The sequence below is a fragment of the Manis javanica genome, chromosome 3 (assembly GCF_040802235.1).
Source record: "Manis javanica isolate MJ-LG chromosome 3, MJ_LKY, whole genome shotgun sequence".
NCBI lineage: Eukaryota > Metazoa > Chordata > Mammalia > Pholidota > Manidae > Manis > Manis javanica.
In genome coordinates, this window is record NC_133158.1 from 51,550,958 (window position 1) to 51,574,594 (window position 23,637).

The 23,637-nt window shown below is 39.6% G+C and overlaps 1 long non-coding RNA gene across 2 annotated transcripts in view; it reads left to right on the forward strand.

Moving 5' to 3' along the window:
* The window catches only part of LOC118971731 (uncharacterized), a 56,290-nt gene that overhangs the window by 774 nt on the left and 31,879 nt on the right, over window positions 1–23,637 (forward strand). The window lies entirely within an intron of this gene.

Consider the following 23,637-nt stretch of genomic DNA (forward strand, 5'->3'; position numbering starts at 1 on the left):
CTTAACATGTCTTAAAATTCAAAAGGTGGCAAAGGGAATTGATATAGGGAAAAATCTCTCCAGCTTCTAGTAGCCTTCCAGTTCAGTGGATAGATACTCTACAAACAAAAGCAAATATGTATATTTTCATAAATTACCTTTTTTTAACTGTGCATTTTTAGTATAACATAAATTGGATATTGGTTTTTAACATGAAGTATTGTCTCTTACCCAGCCACATAGTGAGCCATCGTTGGAATGCATCCTAAGTTATTTAACAAGTCCCATAAATATTGATATAGAGGTTTTTTTCCAGTCTTGCTTTAATAACACTGCAATGAAAAGCTGTGAAGAATGTCACATCTGTAGGATGAATTAAAATTGGCATTGCTAGATCCAAATGTGTACATTCTGTAATTTTGCTAATTCGAAGCTACTCTTTATAGAAACTGCCAATTTGTACTCACACCAAAATACATGAGAGTGCCTATTTGCCTACACCATCCTGGCAAAATTCACTTTAGATTTAAGATTCAGTTTGAAATGGAAGATCCCAAGCCCCCAAGAGTTTGTTTGTCATATACATCTCCCTCTTTCTCTCTCTTTTTAAAATTAGATTTGAGATCTGACCACCTAGGACTCACTTTTGGAAACTGGAAAGATGACCTAGGCTAAGAGGATCCTCTGACATGTTCTTCTGGGTAATAAGAACAGTTAATAATAGCTGGCTTTGGTTCTACTTGAATTACTCTAAATTCTTATATTCTGGCTATTCAGCATTGACTTAAGTTTTGATTCCAACATAACATTGCATTGGTGAAATTGAACTCTAATACCTGTCACAAAAAGATTCAAATTGTGCCTGGTCAACCTCTGGACACCTGAGCAAGGAGACAGATTAGCAGTAACATGATTAGGCTAGAGGTAACAAAGATAAGGTCCAGAGCAGAATATACTAATATCTTGGCCTAAAACTTCAAAAAAATTTTCCACTGTAAAAGTGGTTCTGCATATGGATAGAAGGGAGAATGCTTGTCATGTTAAAGTAAGCCAAGATATTAAAAGACAGCAAATGTATTTATGACTTTGACAATCTACCTATTCAGATAATTAAAGGGCAAAGTTAAACACATACATTTAAATATGTAAGTTACCTTGCTGCACAAGCAAGCAAAAGGTCCTTCAAGGTTAAAGGTTTAAGTTTAACTTCAGAAGTTAAACTCCTGCAACTGAATAGCTGCTTTAATCGCTTGTCAGCCAGTATATTATCTGAAACTAATTTTATAAAATGCTTCTATGCTCTGAGCATAGAACTGACCAATTTGTTTATTGAATGTAGTATGCCATCACCATTTAATATTGGAATGTCTTTAGTATTCTGGGAAGACAAAGACTACTTCCATAGAATTTTTACATCAACCATTTTATGTGTCTTTCGCTGTACAGAAACTTTTCAACTTAATGTAGTCCCACTTGCTCATTTTTGCTGTTGTTTTCCTTGCCCGGGGAGATATGTTCAAGAAGAGGTCACTCATGTTTATGTCTAAGAGGTTTTTGCCTATGTTTTTTTCCAGGAGTTTAATGGTTTCATGACTTACATTCAGGTCTTTGATCCATTTTGAGTTTACCTTTGTATATGGGGTTAGACAAAGGTCCAGTTTCATTCTCCTACATGTAGCTGTCCAGTTTACCCAACACCTGCTGTTGAAGAGGCTGTCATTTCCCCATTGTATGTCCATGGCTCCCTTATCATATATTAATTGACCATATATGTTCAGGTTAATATCAGGACTGCTATTCTTTTCCACTGGTCTGTGAGTCTATTCTTGTGCCAGTACCAAATTGTCTTGATTACTGTGCCTTTGTAGTAGAGCTTGAAGTTAGGTTGCAAGATCCCTCCTGCTTTATTCTTCCTTCTCAGGATTGCTTTGGCTGTTCGGGGTCTTTTCTGGTTCCATATGAATTTTAAAACTATTTGTTCCAGTTCGTTGAAGAATGATATTGGTATTTTGATAAACATTGCATTGAATCTGTAGATTGCTTTAGGCAGGATGGCCATTTTGTCAATATTAATTCTTCCTAGCCAAGAGCATGGGATGAACCTTGCATCCCTTTTTTCTCTAAACAGATCACAATGCATTTGTTACTGGATAGATTGGTTCTTAAAAGTGGTAATAAACACCTTCCCCTCCACCTTGGGAGCTGCCTCCTATAGGAGAAAGGCACCCCCACCCAGTGGAAGCTGGAAGCCTGATTACACTGTACTGACTGGGCAAATGATGGGCACCTAACCCAAGATGGGCCATTCAGGTTCTCCCAAGATGTTACTCTTGGAACAGATGAGTCCAGGTTCTCTTAGATACCCCAGAGCCCTTAGAGTAAATTTCTTTGTTTTGTTATGAATGAGAATGTTTGCTTGTTTGGATATGTGTTTGCTTGTTTGGATATGTGTTTGCTTGTTTGGGTATGTGTTTACTTGTTTCAGTTTTGCTTCCCTAGTTAGGGTCAAAGAATTCTAACAAAATAGCCAAGAGTTAATTTTGTAGTAATGTTAATTGTATTCATGCAAATTATACAATTTTTTAAAAAAGTTTACCAACTAAATAACTCTCTTCAGCTATAGCTTTTGCTCAGAAAGGAGATTTTCTTTTCTTTCTTTCTTTTTTTTTTTTTTTTAAGATTTCCATACAGATATGCTCACTGGCATTGAAGCAGGATAGAAATGAGGAAAATGCTTTGTCTCCCAAATATATAGTGATTGTAAATAGAGAAGAGTATCTCCATCCAATGCATGTAAATAGTCCTATTTAAAATGTTAGAAAATTTCTAAATTCTTAAGCTCCATTGAAATTTAGCCATTGTATCTAATTCAGTAAGATTATGTTTTCTATCAAATCATTATTAATGATAGAATCCAGTTTTTTTTTGAAGACATTAAAAGATTCAAGCTTAAAACTTTTTTTGCCACATTAGTATCTCCAGTGGAGAGCCACTCAACTTTTATGAATGTATTAGCGGTTCAACTGTAATAGCTATTCCTTTATTTTCTGAAATGGCAGTTGTCTTTGACAGAAAGAAAGTTGGTGAAATTTTTTTCTTTACCCAAGTTTAGAGTATCACAATAAAAGTAAACATTGTTTTTGTCCTTGCATAGAAATATTGGTATTAATCAGCATTTTAAAAATACATCTGCTATTTAGACCAGGCAATTATACTATCATCCATTCATCCAAAAAATTTATTGAGCATCTGCTAGGTTCTACTACACTTTGTGCTAGGCAATAGGAATATAATTGCGAACAAGACATATGTGTTTTTTTCTCCTTCTAGATCTGTAGTCAGATGCCAGAGACAGATAAACAAGTAAAAATATTAATTACAGTTTATGTGAAGAAATCAGTAAGTTACTACATCTTAAGGACCACAGATATGAAATGACAGAAATTTCAACTTGATTCATTTTTTCCTATGTGCCAATGGCCATTTGAATGTCTTTATCATTAGTACACATGTAAAGATTCCTGGGATTGAGGCAGAACATTTTCCTTTAAGATGTTAAATTAATAGCTCCAGATGTTTCCTTTAATAAACTTTTCCTAGAATATTTCATGTAAAATGAAGAGCAGTTGAAATCATTTTTTTCTGTTCAGTATTTTACATCTTCTAGTGTTACCATGTGAAAGAGTATAATTTATAATCATAGTACTGATGATATTTGTACTATATTCACAATGGACACTTGGCGAAGACACCTAAGAACTATACACAATGCAAAAGCAAAAGTAGAAACTCATACTTTCTACAGTCAAATACTCTACCCCTGAGCTATACCTCCTAAAATATCCTTTCTGAAAGAACTCACTTATCGCAATGAGTTATATCAATATCATCCACACACTATTGTCTGTCCTTCTTGGGAAAAAAAATTAAAAGCAGATAAATTATTAAAGACAACAGAGGTATAAGTATCTCCAATGGGTATAAAAGACAGAAGAATTATTAGTGTTTCTTTTTTCTATGTTATTTAGTTTTTCTAGAGGGCAGCAAAGTTATACAGTAAAGGCACAGTAACATTATAGTATGATTACAGAGGGAAGAGTCCAATCAAGCTTTGAATTCCTTAAAAGCTAAGTGGACTTTTTTTTTTTTTTAGAGGGCATCTCTCATATTTATTGATCAAATGGTTAACAACAATAAAATTCTGTATAGGGGAGTCAATGCTCAACGCACAATCAACCCACCCAAGCCTAATTCTCGTCAGTCTCCAATCTTCTGAAGCATAATGAACAAGTTCTTACATGGTGAACAAATTCTTACATAGTGTATAAGTTCTTACATGGTGAACAGTACAAGGGCAGTTCATCACAAAAACTTTCAGTTTTGATCACGCATTATGAACTATAAACAATCAGGTCAAATATGAATATTTGTTTGATTTTTATACTTGATTTATATGTGGATCCCACATTTCTCCCTTTATTATTATTGTTATTATTATTTTTAATAAAATGCTGAAGTGGTAGGTAGATGCAAGATAAAGGTAGAAAACATAGTTTAGTGTCATAAGAGAGCAAATGTAGATGATCAGGTGTGTGCCTGTAGACTATGTGTTAATCCAAGCTAGACAAGGGCAATAAAACATCCACGGATGCAGAAGATTTCTCTCAAAACAGGGGGGTGAGGTTCTAAGCCTCACCTCTGTTGATCCCCAATTTCTCACCTGATGGCCCCCCTGCGACTGTGCCTGTCTTAGGTTGTTCCTCCCTTGAGGAATCTTACCCGTCTCTGGCTAACCAGTCATCTTCCGGGGCCATACAGGGAAATGTAAAGTTGGTAAGTGAGAGAGAAGCCATATTGTTTGAAAAGGTTAGCTTTTTACCGCAGATTTATGCCCTGTGGCTTCTATGCTCAGCATTTGTCTTGAGGTATCTTTACCACTTGGAGGAATTATGATACTCGGTGAATTCGATATGAGGCACGAATTCTATTTAAGGGTTGTAATTAGGAAGGAAGAAGAAAAGCTATAGAGGTAGCAGATGGAAGAAAACATGGGAGGACTGATTATTTCTTTGACATATCTTCTGGCAGAGTAACTTAAGCATGTATAGGTTTTAAACTACTAACTAAATTGCGCACATACATTAACATAATAGGAATACAGTTACATAACCAAAGCAGATCTATAGTTACCAGCCATCTCCAGTGAAGCCAAGAAAACCAGTTAGGCACCCTAGGCATTTGTGAAAATTTGTCTATGATATGATGGATATTGTCCAACTATACATGAACAGTCTGAGAGAAACCAGACAAATTAAAACAACCCATTCCTGGGAACTGTTCACATCCCATATGTTCTTTTAATCATAGACAGTCTGTCGTCATAAGATTTTGGAGCGCTACAACTTGTACTTCTCCTAATTCTTGGTTGAGTTCCAACAGTATAGATCCAGTCAAATTTGTTGTTTTACTGTATGCACAGGCCAGCTTAGATATCTCCTTCTTCATTCCAATGGCAAGTCCAGGAAACGGTGGGATGGATGCAGCTACAGCTGCAGCATCGCCTGGATCTTTGTGGAGGTTTTTTGATGATCATCTTCTGGTATGAGTCTTCCAGAGAGTGCTGATGTTGGAAGTTCTTCTTCATATCATATCTTAGTTCATTTTCTTGGTAGCCAAATTAGACTTTCATCCTCTGTATAAACACAAACAGACCCTTTGCCCACACTTTGATATGCCCTGTATACCATTGTGTAGAACTCATTGGAGGTCACCACACAGGAACTGCTTTTTTTTTTTAAGAGAAAGGAATATTATCAGAAAAGTGTACCTCCATAGCCGATCATCTGACACACTTTAAGTGATCAAAATTAAGGATATTTAAAGCATGCATTAATCATTGATTTACAGTTAGTTTTATCCTATCAGGGAGTAATCCCCCTTTTCTTTTTTTTTTTTGTTATCTTTAATCTACACTTACATAAAGAATATTATGTTTACTAGGCTCTCCCCTATACCAGGTCCCCCCTATAAACCCCTTTACAGTCACTGTCCATCAGCATAGCAAAATGTTGTAGAATCACTACTAGTCTTCTCTGTGTTGTGCAGCCCTCCCCTTTCTCCCACCCCCCCCCCATGCATGCTAATCTTAATACCCCCCTTCTTCTTCCCCCCCACTTATCCCTCCCTACCCAACCATCCTCCCCAGTCCCTTTCCCTCTGATACCTGTTAGTCCATTCTTGGGTTCTGTGATTCCGCTGCTGTTTTGTTCCTTCAGTTTTTCCTTTGCTCTTATACTCCACAGATGAGTGAAATCATTTGGTATTTCTATTTCTCCACTTGGCTTATTTCAGTGAGCATAATACCCTCCAGCTCCATCCATGTTGCTGCAAATGGTAGGATTTGCCCTCTTCTTATGGCTGAGTAGTATTCCATTGTGTATATGTACCACATCTTCTTTATCCATTCATCTACCGATGGATATTTAGGTTGCTTCCAATTCTTGGCTATTGTAAATAGTGCTGCGATAAACATAGGGGTGCATCTGCCTTTCTCGAACTTGGTTGCTGTGTTCTTAGGGTAAATTCCTAGGAGTGGAATTCCTCGGTCAAATGGTAAGTCTGTTTTGAGCATTTTGATGAACCTCCATACTACTTTCCACAATGGTTGAACTAATTTACATTCCCACCAGCAGTGTAGGAGGGTTCCCTTTCTCCACAGCCTCGCCAACATTTGTTGTTGTTTGTCTTTCAGATGGCAGCCATCCTTACTGGTGTGAGGTGATACCTCATTGTAGTTTTAATTTGCATTTCTCTGATAATTAGGGATGTGGAGCATCTTTTCATGTGTCTGTTGGCCATCTGTATTTCTTTTTTGGAGAACTGTCTGTTCAGTTCCTCTGCCCATTTTTTAATTGGATTATTTGATTTTTGTTTGTTGAGGCGTGTGAGCTCTTTATATATTCTGGACGTCAAGCCTTTATCAGATCTGTCATTTACAAATATATTCTCCCATACTGTAGGGTTCCTTTTTGTTCTATTGATGGTGTCTTTTGCTGCACAGAAGCTTTTCAGCTTAATATAGTCCCACTTGTTCATTTTTGCTGTTGTTTTCCTTGCCCAGGGAGATATGTTCAAGAAGAGGTCACTCATGTTTATGTCTAAGAGGTTTTTGCCTATGTTTTTTTCCAAGAGTTTAATGGTTTCATGACTTACATTCAGGTCTTTGATCCATTTTGAGTTTACCTTTGTATATGGGGTTAGGCAATGGTCCAGTTTCATTCTCCTACATGTAGCTGTCCAGTTTTGCCAGCACCATCTCTTGAAGAGACTGTCATTTCACCATTGTATGTCCATGGCTCCTTTATCAAATATTAATTGACCATATATGTTTGGGTTAATGTCTGGAGTCTCTATTCTGTTCCACTGGTCTGTGGCTCTGTTCTTGTGCCACTACCAAACTGTCTTGATTACTATGGCTTTATAGTAGAGCTTGAAGTTGGGGAGTGAGATCCCCCCTACTTTATTCTTCTTTCTCAGGATTCCTTTGGCTATTCGGGGTCTTTGGTGTTTCCACATTAATTTTTGAATTATTTGTTCCAGTTCATTGAAGAATGTTCCTGGTAATTTAATAGGGATTACATCAAATCTGTATATTGCTTTGGGCAGGATGGCCATTTTGACAATATTGATTCTTCCTAGCCATGTGCATGGGATGAGTTTCCATTTATTAGTGTCCCCTTTAATTTCTCTTAAAAGTGACTTGTAGTTTTCAGACTATAGGTCATTCACTTCTTTAGTTAGATTTATTCCTAGGTATTTTATTCTTTTTGATGCAATTGTGAGTGGAATTGTTTTCCTGATTTCTCTTTCTATTGGTTCATTGTTAGTGTATAGGAAAGCTACAGATTTCTGTGTGTTAATTTTGTATCCTGCAACTTTGCTGTATTCCGATATCAGTTCTAGTAGTTTTGGAGTGGAGTCTTTAGGGTTTTTTATGTACAGTATCATATCATCTGCAAATAGTGACAGTTTAACTTCTTCTTTACCAATCTGGATTCCTTGTATTTCTTTGCTTTGTCTGATTGCCATGGCTAGGACCTCCAGTACTATGTTAAATAACAGTGGGGAGAGTGGGCATCCCTGTCTGGTTCCCGATCTCAGTGGAAATGCTTTCAGCTTCTCGCTGTTCAGTATAATGCTGGCTGTGGGTTTATCATATATGGCCTTTATTATGTTGAGGTACTTGTCCTCTATTCCCATTTTGCTGAGAGTTTTTATCATGAATGGATGTTGAATTCTGTCAAATGCTTTTTCAGCATCTATGGAGATGATCATGTGGTTTTTGTCTTTCTTTTTGTTGATGTGGTGGATGATGATGGATTTTCGAATGTTGTACCTTCCTTGCATCCCTGGGATGAATCCCACTTGGTCGTGGTGTATGATCCTTTTGATATACTTTTGAATTCGGTTTGCTAATATTTTATTAAGTATTTTTGCATCTACATTCATCAGGGATATTGGTCTGTAATTTTCTTTTTTGGTGGGGTCTTTGCCTGGTTTTGGTATTAGGGTGATGTTGGCTTCATAGAATGAGTTTGGGAGTATTCCCTCCTCTTCTATTTTTTGGAAAACTTTAAGGAGAATGGGTATTATGTCTTCTCTGTGTGTCTGATAAAATTCCGAGGTAAATCCGTCCGGCCCGGGTGTTTTGTTCTTGGGTAGTTTTTTGATTACTGTTTCAATTTCTTTGCTCGTAATTGGTTTGTTTAACTTTTGTGTTTCTTCGTTGGGCAGTCTTGGAAGGTTGTATTTTTCTAGGAAGTTGTCCATTTCTTCTAAGTTTTCCAGCTTGTTGGCATATAGGTTTTCATAGTAGTCTTTAATAATTCTTTGTATTTCTGTGGAGTCTGTCGTGATTTTTCCATTCTCATTTCTGATTCTGTTGATTTGTGTTGATTCTCTTTTTCTCTTAATATGTTTGGCTAGAGGCTTATCTATTTTGTTTATTTTCTCAAAGAACTAGCTCTTGGTTTTGTTGATTTTTGCTATTGTTTTATTCTTCTCAATTTTGTTTATTTCTTCTCTGATCTTTATTATGTCCCTCCTTCTGCTGACTTTAGGCCTCATTTGTTCTTCTTTTTCCAGTTTCGATAGTTGTGATGTTAGACTATTCATTTGGGATTGTTCTTCCTTCTTCAAGTGTGCCTGGATCGTTATATACTTTCCTCTTAAGACTGCTTTTGCTGCATCCCACAGAAGTTGGGGCTTTGTGTTGTTGTTGTCATTTGTTTCTGTATATTCTTTGATCTCTATTTTAATTTGTTCATTGATCAATTGATTATTTAGCAGCATGTTGTTAAGCCTCCATGTGTTTGTGAGCCTTTTTGTTTTCTTTGTAGAATTTATTTCTACTTTTATACCTTTGTGGTCTGAAAAATTGGTTGGTAGAATTTCAATATTTTGGATTTTGGTGAGGCTCTTTTTGTGGGCTAGTATGTGGTCTATTCTGGAGAATGTTCCATGTGCACTTGAGAAGAATGTATATCCTGTTGCTTTTGGATGTAGAGTTCTATTGATGTCTATTAGGTCCATCTGCTCTACTGTGTTGTTCAGTGCTTCCGTGTCCTTACTTATTTTCTGCACGGTGGATCTATCCTTTGGGGTGAGTGGTGTGTTGAAGTCCCCTAAAATGAATGCATTGCAGTCTATTTCCCCCTTTAGTTCTGTTAGTATTTGCTTCACATATGCTGGTGCTCCTGTGTTGGGTGCATATATATTTAGAATGGTTATATCCTCTTGTTGAACTGAGCCCTTTATCATTATGTAGTGTCCTTCTTTATCTCTTGTTACCTTCTTTGTTTTGAAGTCTATTTTGTCTGCTTTTAGTACTGCAACCCTGCTTTCTTCTCGCTATTGTTTGCCTGAAATATGTTTTTCATATTTCATAGTCTGTGCATGTCTTTGGGTTTGAGGTGAGTTTCTTGTAAGCAGCATATAGATGGGTCTTGCTTTTTTATCCATTCTATTACTCTGTGTCTTTTGATTGGTGCATTCAGTCCATTTACATTTAGGGTGACTATTGAAAGATATGTACTTATTGCCATTGCAGGCTTTAAATTCATGGTTACCAAAGGTTCAAGGTTAGCCTCTTTAGTATCTTACTGCCTAACTTAGCTCGCTTATTGAGCTGTTATATACATTGTCTGGAGATTCTTTTCTTCTCTCCCTTCTTATTCCTCTTCCTCCATTCTTCATATGTTGGGTGCTTTGTTCTGTGCTCTTTCTAGGAGTGCTCCCATCTAGAGCAGTCCCTGTAAGGTGCCCTTTAGAGGTGGTTTGTGGGAAGCAAATTCCCTCAGCTTTTGCTTGTCTGGGAATTGTTTAATCCCGCTATCATATTTAAATGGTAGTAATGCTGGATACAGTATCCTTGGTTCAAGGCCCTTCTGTTTCATTGCATTAAATATATCATACCATTCTCTTCTGGCCTGTAGGGTTTCTGTCGAGAAGTCTGATGTTAGCCTGATGGGTTTTCCTTTATAGGTGACCTTTTTCTCTCTAGCTGCCTTTAAAACTCTTTCCTTGTCCTTGATCTTTGCCATTTTAATTATTATGTGTCTTGGTGTTGTCCTCCTTGGATTCTTTCTGTTGGGGGTTCTGTGTATTTCCGTGGTCTGTTTGATTATTTCCTCCCCCAGTTTGGGGAAGTTTTCAGCAATTATTTCTTCCAAGATGCTTTCCATCCCTTTTCCTCTCTCTTTTTCTTCTGGTGCCCCTATAATACAGATATTGTTCCTTTTGGATTGGTCACACAGTTCTCTTAATATTATTTCATTCCTGCAGATCCTTTTATCTCTCTCTATGTTAGCTTCGATGCATTCCTGTTCTCTGGTTTCAATTCCATCAATGGCCTCTTGCATCTTATCCATTCTGCTTATAAATCCTTCCAGTGTTTGTTTCATTTCTGTAATCTCCTTTCTGGCATCTGTAATCTCCCTCCGGACTTCATCCCATTTCTCTTGCGTATTTGTCTGCATCTCTGTCAGCATGTTTATGATTTTTATTTTGAATTCTTTGTCAGGAAGACTGGTTAGGTTTGTCTCCTTCTCTGGTGTCTCTGTGATTTTGGTTTGCCTGTAATTTTGTCTTTTCATGGTGATAGAAATAGTTTGCAGAGCTGGGATGAGTGACGGCTGGAAGAACTTCCCTTCTTGTTGGTTTGTGGCCTTCCTCTCCTGGGAGAATAGCGACCTATAGTGGCTTGTGCTGGGTAGCTGCGCACAGACAGGGCTTCTGCTTCCTGCCTGGCTGCTATGGAGTTTATCTCCGCTGTTGCTGTGGGTGTGGCCTGGCTCGGGCTGCCGCTCCAAAGTGGTGGAGTTGCGTTGGAGGGGGAGCGGCCGGGAGGCTATTTATCTCCGGAAGGGATCTCCGTAAGGGGCCTCCGTGCTCCCTGCAGCCCAGGGGATTAGAGTGCCCAGAGATCTCCGGATTCCCTAACTCTGGACTAAGTGTCCCGCCCTGCCCCTTTAAGGCTTCCAAAAAGCACCCACCAAAACAAAACAATGACCACAAAAAAATAAATAAATAAAAAAGGCCTCTCGTTTTTCTTTATTCTTTGGTGCCAGCCTCAGGCACCTGCTCACTGGTCTTGCTGCCCTGTTTCCCTAGTATTGGGGTCCCTATCCCTTTAAGACTTCCAATAAGCGCTTTCCAAGACAAAACAACAAAAAATAAAATAAAAATTTTAAAAATGGCTGCTCGCTTTTCTTTTGTTCTCTGGCGCCAGCCTCCGATACACGCTTGGTGGTCTTGCTGCCCCATTTCCCTAGTATTCGGGTCCCTGTTCCTTTAAGATTTCCAAAAAGCACTCACCACAACAAAACAACAACAACAACAAAAAAAAAAAAGATGGCCGCTCGCTTTTCTTTTGTCCTCCAGTGCCGGCCTCCAGTACCTGCTCACGGTTCTTGCTGCCCTGTTTCCCTAGTATGCAGTGCCCCGCTCATGCACTATGTCTGCGCTCTGGTCCGGATTGCTGGGGCTGGGTGTTCAGCAGTCCTGGGCTCTTTCTCCCTCCCACTCAGACCTCTCTCCTGCTGGGAGCTGGGGGAGGGGCGCTCGGACCGCCTGGCTGGTGCTTGTATCTTACCCCCTTTGAGAGGTGCTGAGTTCTCGCAGGTGTGGATGTAGTCTGGATGTTGTCCTGTGTCCTCTGGTCTTTATTCTAGGAAGAGTTGTCTTTGTTATATTTTCATAGATATATGTGGTTTTGGGAGGAGATTTCTGCTGCTGTACTCACGCCACCATCCTGGCTCCGCCTCCTAAGTGGAATTTTAACAATAACTTTTTTCTATATAAAAGTACTGTCGGAGGCGGGAGCCAAGATGGCGGCGTGAGTAGAGCAGTGGAAATCTCCTCCCAAAAACACATAGAGCTATGAAAATATAACAAAGAAAAATCTTCCTAAAATAGAGACCACAGGACACAGGACAACATCCAGACCACATCCACACCTGCAAGAACCCAGCGCCTTGTGAAGGGGGTAAGATACAAGCCCCAGCCCGGCGGGACCCGAGCGCCCCTCCCCCCGGCTCCCGGCGGGTGGAGAGAAACCGGAGCAGTTTTTTTCTTTGGCGAGCGCTTTTTGGAAGCCTTAGAGGGACGGGCCCCCGTTGCTGGGGAGGCAGGGTGGCGGGACCGGTGAGGAGGTGCCTGGGAACGGCGCCGGAGGACAAAGAATATCCCGCGTTTCTCCCTGCGAGACCTGGGGGCGGGTGCCTGAGACCGGTGCCTGAGGACGGAGGAGGTCGCGCGTTTTTCCCCTTTTTTTTTTTTTTCTCTTTTTGGCAAGCGCTTTTTGGAAGCCTTGAAGGGACGGGGACCCCAGTGCTAGGGAGGCACGGTGGCGGGACTGGTGAGCGGGTGGCTGGGACCGGCGCCTGAGGACAAAGAATATCCCCAGTTTTTCCCTGCGGGACCGGTGGGCGGGTGCCTGAGACCGGCACTTGAGGACAGAGGAAATCGCGCGTTTTTCCCCTTTTTTTTTTTCTCTTTTCTGCGAGTGCTTTTTGGAAGCCTAAAAGGGACAGGGACCCCGGTGCTAGGGAGGCAGGGCGGCGGGACTGGTGAGCGGGTGCCTGGGACCGGCACCTGAGGACAAAGAATATCCCGCATTTTTCCCTGTGGGACCGGTGGGTGGGTGCCTGAGACCAGCACCTGAGGACGGAAGAAATCGCGCGTTTTTCCCCTTTTTTTTCTCTCTTTTTGCCAAGTGCTTTTTGGAAGCCTTGAAGGGACAGGGACCCCGGTGCTAGGGAGGCAGGGCGGCGGGACTGGTGAGCGGGTGCGTGGGACCAGTGCCTGAGGACCAAGAATATTGAGCGTTCCTTCCCTGCGGGACCGGTGGGTGGGTGCTTTTTGGAAGCCTTGAAAGGACAGGGACCCTGGTGCTAGGGAGACAGGGCAGCAGGACCAGTGCGCGGGTGCCTGGGACCGGCACCTGAGGAAAAAAAAAAAATCGCGTGTTTTTTCTTTTTTTTTTCCTTTCTGTTCCCTCTCTCATTGTTGCTGTTGTTGTTTTGGTTTGGAGAGTGCTTTTTGGAAATCTTAAAGGGGCAGGACAGGTCACTTAGACCAGAAGCAGGGAATCTGGGGATCTCTGGGCACTCTAACCCCCTGGGCAGCAGGGAGCACAGAGGCCCCTTACGGAGATAAATAGTCTCCTGGCTGCTCCCCCTCTAACGGGGCTCCACCATTTTGGAGGAACAGCCCCAGCCAGGCCAAGCCCACAGCAACAGTGGAGATAAACCCCAAAGCAACTGGGCAGGAAGCAGAAGCCCTGTCTGCGCACAGCTGCCCAGCACAAGCCACTAGAGGTCGCTATTCTCCCAGGAAAAGGCTACAAACCAACAAGAAGGGAAGCTCTTCCAGCGGTCACTTGTACCAGCTCTGCAGACTATCTCTATCACCATGAAAAGGCAAAACTACAGGCAGACAAAGATCACAGAGACAACACCTGAGAAGGAGACAGACCTAACTAGTCCTCCTGAAAAAGAATTCAAAATAAAAATCATGAACATGCTGACAGAGATGCAGAAAAAAATGCAAGAGCAATGGGATGAGATGCAGAGAAAAATGCAAGAGCAGTGGGATGAGATGCAGAGAAAAATGCAAGAGCAGTGGGATGAAGTCCGGAAGGAGATCACAGATGTCAGGAAAGAGATCACAGAAGTGAAACAATCCCTGGAAGGATTTATAAGCAGAATGGATAAGATGCAAGAGGCCATTGAAGGAATAGAAGCCAGAGAACAGGAACGTATAGAAGCTGACATAGAGAGAGATAAAAGGATCTCCAGGAATGAAACAACACTAAGAGAAATATGTGACCAATACAAAAGGAAAAACATTCGTATTATAGGGATACCAGAAGAGGAAGAAAGAGGAAAAGGGATAGAAAGTGTCTTTGAAGAAATAATTGCTGAAAACTTCCCCAAACTGGGGGAGGAAATAATCGAACAGACCATGGAATTATACAGAACCCCCAACAGAAAGGATCCAAGGAGGACAACACCAAGACACATAATAATTAAAATGGCAAGGATCAAGGACAAGGAAAGAGTTTTAAAGGCAGCTAGAGAGAAAAAGGTCACCTATAAAGGAAAACCAATCAGGCTAACATCAGACTTCTCAACAGAAACCCTACAGGCCAGAAGAGAATGGCATGATATACTTAATGCAATGAAACAGAAGGGCCTTGAACCAAGGATACTGTATCCAGCACGACTTTCATTTAAACATGATGGTGGGATTAAACAATTCCCAGACAAGCAAAAGCTGAGGGAATTTGCTTCCCACAAACCACCTCTACAGGGCATCCTACAGGGACTGCTCTAGATGGGAGCACCCCTAAAAAGAGCACAGAACAAAACACACAACATATGAAGAAGGGAGGAGGAGGAATAAGAAGGGAGAGAAGAAAAGACTCTCCAGACAGTGTATATAACAGCTCAATAAGCGAGCTAAGTTAGGCAGTAAGATACTAAAGAAGCTAACCTTGAACCTTTGGTAACCACGAATCTAAAGCCTGCAATGGCAATAAGTACATATCTTTCAATAGTCACCCTAAATGTAAATGGACTTAATGCACCAATCAAAAGACATAGAGTAATAGAATGGATAAAAAAGCAAGACCCATCTATATGCTGCTTACAAGAAACTCACCTTAAACCCAAAGATAAGCATAGACTAAAAGTCAAGGGATGGAAAAACATATTTCAGGCAAACAACAGTGAGAAGAAAGCAGGGGTTGCAGTACTAATATCAGACAAAATAGACTTCAAAACAAAGAAAGTAACAAGAGATAAAGAAGGCCACTACATAATGATAAAGGGCTTAGTCCAACAAGAGGATATAACCATTCTAAATATATATGCACCCAATACAGGAGCACCAGCATATGTGAAGCAAATACTAACAGAACTAAAGAGGGAAATAGACTGCAATGCATTCATTGTAGGAGACTTCAACACACCACTCACCCCAAAGGATAGATCCACCGGGCAGAAAATAAGTAAAGACACACAGGCACTGAACAACACACTAGAACAGATGGACCTAATAGACATCTATAGAACTTTACATCCAAAAGCAACAGGATATACATTCTTCTCAAGTGCACATGGAACATTCTCCAGAATAGACCACATACTAGCTCACAAAAAGAGCCTCAGTAAATTCCACAATATTGAAATTCTACCAACCAATTTTTCAGACCACAAAGGTATGAAAGTAGAAATAAATTCTACAAAGAAAACAAAAAGGCTCACAAACACATGGAGGCTTAACAACATGCTACTAAATAATCAATGGATCAATGAACAAATCAAAATAGAGATCAAGGAATATATAGAAACAAATGACAACAACAACACTAAGCCCCAACTTCTGTGGGATGCAGCGAAAGCAGTCTTAAGAGGAAAGTATATAGCAATCCAGGCACACTTGAAGAAGGAAGAACAATCCCAAATGAATAGTCTAACATCACAATTATTAAAACTGGAAAAAGAAGAACAAATGAGGCCTAAAGTCAGCAGAAGGAGGGACATAATAAAGATCAGAGAAGAAATAAACAAAATTGAGAAGAATAAAACAATAGCAAAAATCAACGAAACCAAGAGCTGGTTCTTTGAGAAAATAAACAAAATAGATAAGCCTCTAGCCCAACTTATTAAGAGAAAAAGAGAGTCAACACAAATCAACATAATCAGAAATGAGAATGGAAAAATCACGACAGACTCCACAGAAATACAAAGAATTATTAAAGACTACTATGAAAACCTATATGCCAACAAGCTGGAAAACCTAGAAGAAATGGACAACTTCCTAGAAAAATACAACCTCCCAAGACTGACCAAGGAAGAAACACAAAAGTTAAACAAACCAATTACAAGCAAAGAAATTGAAACAGTAATCAAAAAACTACCCAAGAACAAAACCCCGGGGCCGGACGGATTTACCTCGGAATTTTATCAGACACACAGAGAAGACATAATACCCATTCTCCTTAAAGTGTTCCACAAAATAGAAGAAGAGGGAATACTCCCAAACTCATTCTATGAAGCCAACATCACCCTAATACCAAAACCAGGCAAAGACCCCACCAAAAAAGAAAATTACAGACCAATATCCCTGATGAACGTAGATGCAAAAATACTCAATAAAATATTAGCAAACAGAATTCAACAGTATATCAAAAGGATCATACACCATGACCAAGTGGGGTTCATCCCAGGGATGCAAGGATGGTACAACATTCGAAAATCCATCAACATCATCCACCACATCAACAAAAAGAAAGACAAAAACCACATGATCATCTCCATAGATGCTGAAAAAGCATTTGACAAAATTCAACATCCATTCATGATAAAAACTCTCAGCAAAATGGGAATAGAGGGCAAGTACCTCAACATAATAAAGGCCATATATGATAAACCCACAGCCAGCATTATACTGAACAGCGAGAAGCTGAAAGCATTTCCACTGAGATCGGGAACCAGACAGGGATGCCCACTCTCCCCACTGTTATTTAACATAGTACTGGAGGTCCTAGCCACGGCAATCAGACAAAACAAAGAAATACAAGGAATCCAGATTGGTAAAGAAGAAGTTAAACTGTCACTATTTGCAGATGATATGATACTGTACATAAAAAACCCTAAAGACTCCACTCCAAAACTACTAGAACTGATATCGGAATACAGCAAAGTTGCAGGATACAAAATCAACACACAGAAATCTGTAGCTTTCCTATACACTAACAACGAATCAATAGAAAGAGAAATCAGGAAAACAATTCCATTCACCATTGCATCAAAAAGAATAAAATACCTAGGAATAAACCTAACCAAGGAAGTGAAAGACTTATACTCTGAAAACTACAAGTCACTCTTAAGAGAAATTAAAGGGGACACTAATAAATGGAAACTCATCCCATGCTCATGGCTAGGAAGAATTAATATCGTCAAAATGGCCATCCTGCCGAAAGCAATATACAAATTTGATGCAATCCCTCTCAAATTACCAGCAACATTCTTCAATGAATTGGAACAAATAATTCAAAAATTCATATGGAAACACCAAAGACCCCGAATAGCCAAAGCAATCCTGAAAAAGAAGAATAAAGTAGGGGGGATCTCACTCCCCAACTTCAAGCTCTACTACAAAGCCATAGTAATCAAGACAATTTGGTACTGGCACAAGAACAGAGCCACAGACCAGTGGAACAGATTAGAGACCCCAGAAATTAACCCAAACATATATGGTCAATTAATATTTGATAAAGGAGCCATGGACATACAATGGCAAAATGACAGTCTCTTCAACAGATGGTGCTGGCAAAACTGGACAGCTACATGTAGGAGAATGAAACTGGACCATTGTCTAACCCCATATACAAAGGTAAACTCAAAATGGATCAAAGACCTGAATGTAAGTCACGAAACCATTAAACTCTTGGAAAAAAACATAGGCAAAAACCTCTTAGACATAAACATGAGTGATCTCTTCTTGAACATATCTCCCCGGGCAAGGAAAACAACAGCAAAAATGAGCAAGTGGGACTACATTAAGCTGAAAAGCTTCTGTACAGCGAAAGACACCATCAATAGAACAAAAAGGAACCCTACAGTATGGGAGAATATATTTGAAAATGACAGATCTGATAAAGGCTTGACGTCCAGAATATATAAAGAGCTCACACGCCTCAACAAACAAAAAACAAATAACCCAATTAAAAAATGGGCAGAGGAACTGAACAGACAGTTCTCCAAAAAAGAAATACAGATGGCCAAGAGACACATGAAAAGATGCTCCACATCGCTAATTATCAGAGAAATGCAAATTAAAACTACAATGAGGTATCACCTCACACCAGTAAGGATAGCTGCCATCCAAAAGACAAACAACAACAAATGTTGGCGAGGCTGTGGAGAAAGGGGAACCCTCCTACACTGCTGGTGGGAATGTAAATTAGTTCAACCATTGTGGAAAGCAGTATGGAGGTGCATCAAAATGCTCAAAACAGACCTACCATTTGACCCAGGAATTCCACTCCTAGGAATTTACCCTAAGAACGCAGCAATCAAGTTTGAGAAAGACAGATGCACTCCTATGTTTATCGCAGCACTATTTACAATAGCCAAGAATTGGAAGCAACCTAAATGTCCATCTGTAGATGAATGGATAAAGAAGATGTGGTACATATACACAATGGAATACTACTCAGCCATAAGAAGTGGAAAAATTCAACCATTTGCAGCAACATGGATGGAGCTGGAGAGTATTATGCTCAGTGAAATAAGCCAAGCGGAGAAAGAGAAATACCAAATGATTTCACTCATCTGAGGAGTATAGGAACAAAGGAAAAACTGAAGGAACAAAACAGCAGCAGAATTACAGAACCCAAAAATGGACTAACAGGTACCAAAGGGAAAGGAACTGGGGAGGATGGGTGGGGAGGGAGGGATAAGGGGGGGGAAGAAGAAGGGGGGTATTAAGATTAGCATGCATGGGGGGGAGGGAGAAAGGGGAGGGTGGGCTGCACAACACAGAGAGGACAAGTAGTGACTCTACAACATTTTGCTAAGCTGATGGACAGTAACCGTAATGTGGTTGTTAGGGGGGACCTGATATAGGGGAGAGCATAGTAAACATAGTATTCTTCAGGTAAGTGTAGATTAAAAATTTAAAAAAAAAAAAAAGAAAGAAAGAAAGAAAAGGGGGATTACTCCTTAACAGGATAAAACTATTGGTAAATCAAAGATCAACGCATGCTTTAAATATCCTTAATGTTGATCACTTAAAGGGTGTCAGATGATCAGCTATGGAGGTACTCTTTTCTGATAATATTCCTTTCTCTTAATTAAAAAAAAAAAAAAAAAGCAGTTACTGTGTGCTGACCTCCAATGAGTTCTGCACAGTGGTATAGAGGGCATGTCAAAGTGTGGGCATAGGGTCTGTTTGTTTCTACGCAGAAGATCAAGGCCTAGCTTGGATACCCAGAAAATGAACTAAGATACGATATGAGGAGGAGCTTCCGGCATCAGCACTCTCTGGAGGACTCGTGCCGGGGGATGATCATCAAAAAGCCTCCACAGGGATCCGGACGATGCTGCGGTTGTGGCTGCATCCAGCCCACCATCTCCTGGACTTGCCATAAGAAGGAGGAGGGAGATGTCTAGGCTGGCATGTGCATACAGTGAGACAACGAATTTGACTGGATCTGTACTGTTGGAACTCAACCAGGAGTTGGGAGGGGTGCAAGTTGTAGCACCCCAAAATCTCATGACTATAGACTATCTATGGTTAAAAGAACATATGGGATGTGAACAGATCCCAGAAATGGGCTGCTTTAATTTGTCTGATGGTTCAAGTACAGTTGGAAAATATCCATCATATCATAGATAAATTTTCACAAATGCGTAGGGTGCCTAAATGGTTTTCTTGGCTTCACTGGAGATGGCTGGTAATTATAGATTTGCTTTGTTTATGTCACCGTATTCCTATTATGTCAATATGTGTGTGCAAATTAGTTAGTAGTTTAAAACCTATACATACTTAAGGTACTATACAAGAAGATATGTCAAAGAAATAATCAATCCTCCCAAGTTTCCTTCATATGCTACATCTATAGCTTTTCTTCTTCCTTCCTAATTACAAACTTTAAATAGAATTCGTGCCTCATATCGAATTTACCGAGTATCATAATTCCTCCAGGTGGTAAAGATACCTCGAGACAAGTGCTGGGCATAGAAGCCACAGGGCATAAATCTGCAAAGAAGTAAAAAGCTAACCTTTGCAAACAATATGGCTTCTCTCTCACTTACCAACTTTACATTTCCCTGTATGGCCCCGGAAGATGACTGGTTAGCCAGAGACGGGTAAGATTCCTCAAGGGAGGAACAACCTAAGACAGGCACAGTCGCAGGGGGGCCATCAGGTGAGAATTTGGGGATCAACAGAGGTGAGGCTCAGAACCTCACCCCCCCTGCTTTGAGAGAAATCTTCTGCATCCGTGGATGTCTTGCTGCCCTTGTCTAGCCTGGATTAATACTTAGTCCATAGGCACACACCTGATCATCTGATCATCTACATTTGCCTTCTTACAGCACTAAACTATGTTTTCTACCTTTATCTTGCATCTACCTACCACTTCAGCATTTTATTAAAAATAAAAATAATAATAATAATAGGAGAAATGTGGGATCAACATATAAATCAAGTACAAAAATCAAATGAATATTCATATTTGACCTGATGGTTTATAGGTCATATTGCATGATCAAAACCGAAAGTTTCTGTGATGACTGCCCTTGTACTGTTCACCATGTAAGAATTTATTCACTCTGTAAGAATTCGTTCACCATGTAAGATCTTGTTCGTTATGCTTCAGAAGATTGGAGACTGACGAGAATTAGGCTTGAGATGGATTAATGATTGTACATTGAGCATTGACCCCCCTATACTGAATTTTATTGTTGTTAACAACCATTTGATCAATAAATATGAGAGATGCCCTCTCAAAAAAAAAAAAAAAAAAAAAAAGTACTGTCTGCTCATTTTAGAAATTTAAAAAACTCAGAGCAATACAAAGAAGAAAATAAAAATCACTTGTAATCTTAACACTTAATTTTTGGTGCATTTCCTTCCAGAATTATTTTATGAACATTCATTCATTTTTAGTGGCTTCAACATTACAGTACATGATGCACTTGGAGTTAATTCTCTAAACTCCTCATCTTTCATTATTACGTCCACCACTTCACTTCTGCCTTGTACCATAATGATTGTACCTTAGGCTTCTCCAAGTTGCTGGAAGTCTTCTCGAGCAATTGCATTCCTTCCATCCTTCCAAGTTGGCTCACTCTTCCTCTAGTTCAGTGAACCCATCACTTTTCACTGCCCACCCTTTTCCTCATTATCCAGGTTAGATTATATGGGGCAAGATTATAGTCACTCCCTTGCAACAACTGCAACTCTCCTTCCCCCATTCCTTCCATTGTACTAGCAAAACCCTAGCCATAGATGAGCCAGACTGTGACCTTCTCTATATCTGTACCTAATTACCTAACTTCCCTGATTTTGTTTTAATATAACTACAGACTCAAGTGGACACTAAATACACTGTTTTTCTTTATAATACATTATTCTAATATGCCTCTCTGTCTCAATCAGATGAAGTAGCCAAATAATATGTCAGGTAATATGTCACTTTAATGATATAATCAGCGAGTTCAAATGTATAGATAGATTGATAGAATGTTGTACTCTCTAGAGATTATTTAATCAGCTATTTCACCTGTGAAACATTTATAACTATTAATCCTTACCTGGCTACAATAAAAAAAAACCCTAAACAAATTCTTCAAAAAGATTTTACAGGCACTTCTCTAACCAGAGAAAGAGTTGAATGACAAACCAAATGCAAAAAAGTGAGCAATCCTTCCTAAGTTAAAAAAAAAAGAGCCATAATTACTTGGGAATTAATGAACAGTGGTCTAAGTCTCTGAATCTAAATCATCTAAATCTCTGAGGAAATAAAATGTGTTATAAATTTTATAAAAACCCTAGAAATTAATAAAAATGTTGATATGTCCATATAAAAATATGTGGACATAGCTAAAGGGGTACTTAGAGAATAATGCATAACTTTAAGTTTTTGATTACAAAAGTAACAGAAATAAAGTATTCAATCTCAGAACTGACAAAAGAAGTAATCCAGCAAAACAATTCAAAGAATGTGGGGAGCAGGAATATTCAAAGATAAACTAAAAATTAGCAAAATCAAAATCAAAACATAGGAATTTCAAGGAAAGATGCAAGCCTAATAAAGAAATACCACCACACACACACACACACACACACACACACACACACAACAACAACAACTTTAGATATAACCAGGGATAAGAGCCAAATTAATTATGAGAAACTGTTATGTGGAACCCAGTGACAGTACATTTGAAATTCTACAGAAAATGTATTTCCTAGTAAAACACAAATTTCACAGAACTGACTTAAGAGCCTAATAGCTCTTAACAAACTAATAAGCAAAGAAGCCAGAAAGTAAGAGGTAAATAGATTTTAAGTTAAAGATCTTAGAAATGACCACATATATTTATCAGTTCCTTCTCCCATCACCTCAGTGAAACAATAGCAAAGGCCTTAAAATGTATAAATATATGACACTGAAGAGATCATGAGAGAGCCTGCACATGAGAATTTCAATAAATTTAGTCAGTATTTTCAATGTGTTTCCTTGTTAAGTTTACTTTCCTATACCAAGAAATTGTTAAACCAGCTCATCTCAAAACCCTACATACAAGATGTGATACATATACACAGTGGAATATTCAGCCATAAAAAGAAAACAAATCCTACCATTTGCAGCAACTTGGATGGAGCTAGAGGGTATTATGCTCAGTGAAATAAGCCAGGCAGAGAAAGGCAAGTACCAAATGATTTCACTCATTTGTGGGGTATAACAACAAAGCAAAGCTGAAGGAACAAAACAGCAGCAGACTGGCAGATGCCAAGAAGGGGCTAGCCGTTACCAAAGGGAAGGGACTGGGGAGGGTGGGATGGGGAGGTAGGGAGAAAGGGATTAAGGGGCACTATAATTAACACACAGTATAGGTAGGTCACAGGGAAGGCAGTACAGCACAGAGAAGACAAGTAGTGACTCTATAGCATCTTACTTTGCTGATAGTGACTGCAATGGAGTGGTGGGGGAGACTTGATAATATGGGTGAAAGTTGGAACCACAATGTTGTTCATGTGAAACCTTCATAAGATTGTATATCAACGATACCTTAATTAAAAAACAAAACAAAACAAAAAGCCCTTCATGCTGTCCCCAACTAATACCTACACAATTCTTTACTGAGAAGATCAATCTATCTGAGGCAACCACATCTGCAAGCCTCCATGCATCTGTATACTTCTTCCCTCCCTCCACTCATGTCAATGAGAAGTGTCCTTCCTCCCATTAAAGATCAGCTTGTCAACCTGTGCACTGCATTCTGCTCTCTTATGGACTTCACTCTTGGGGCTCTCCATCCTGTCTTCTGCCTCCTCAGCTTTTCCTGATGTGCCATT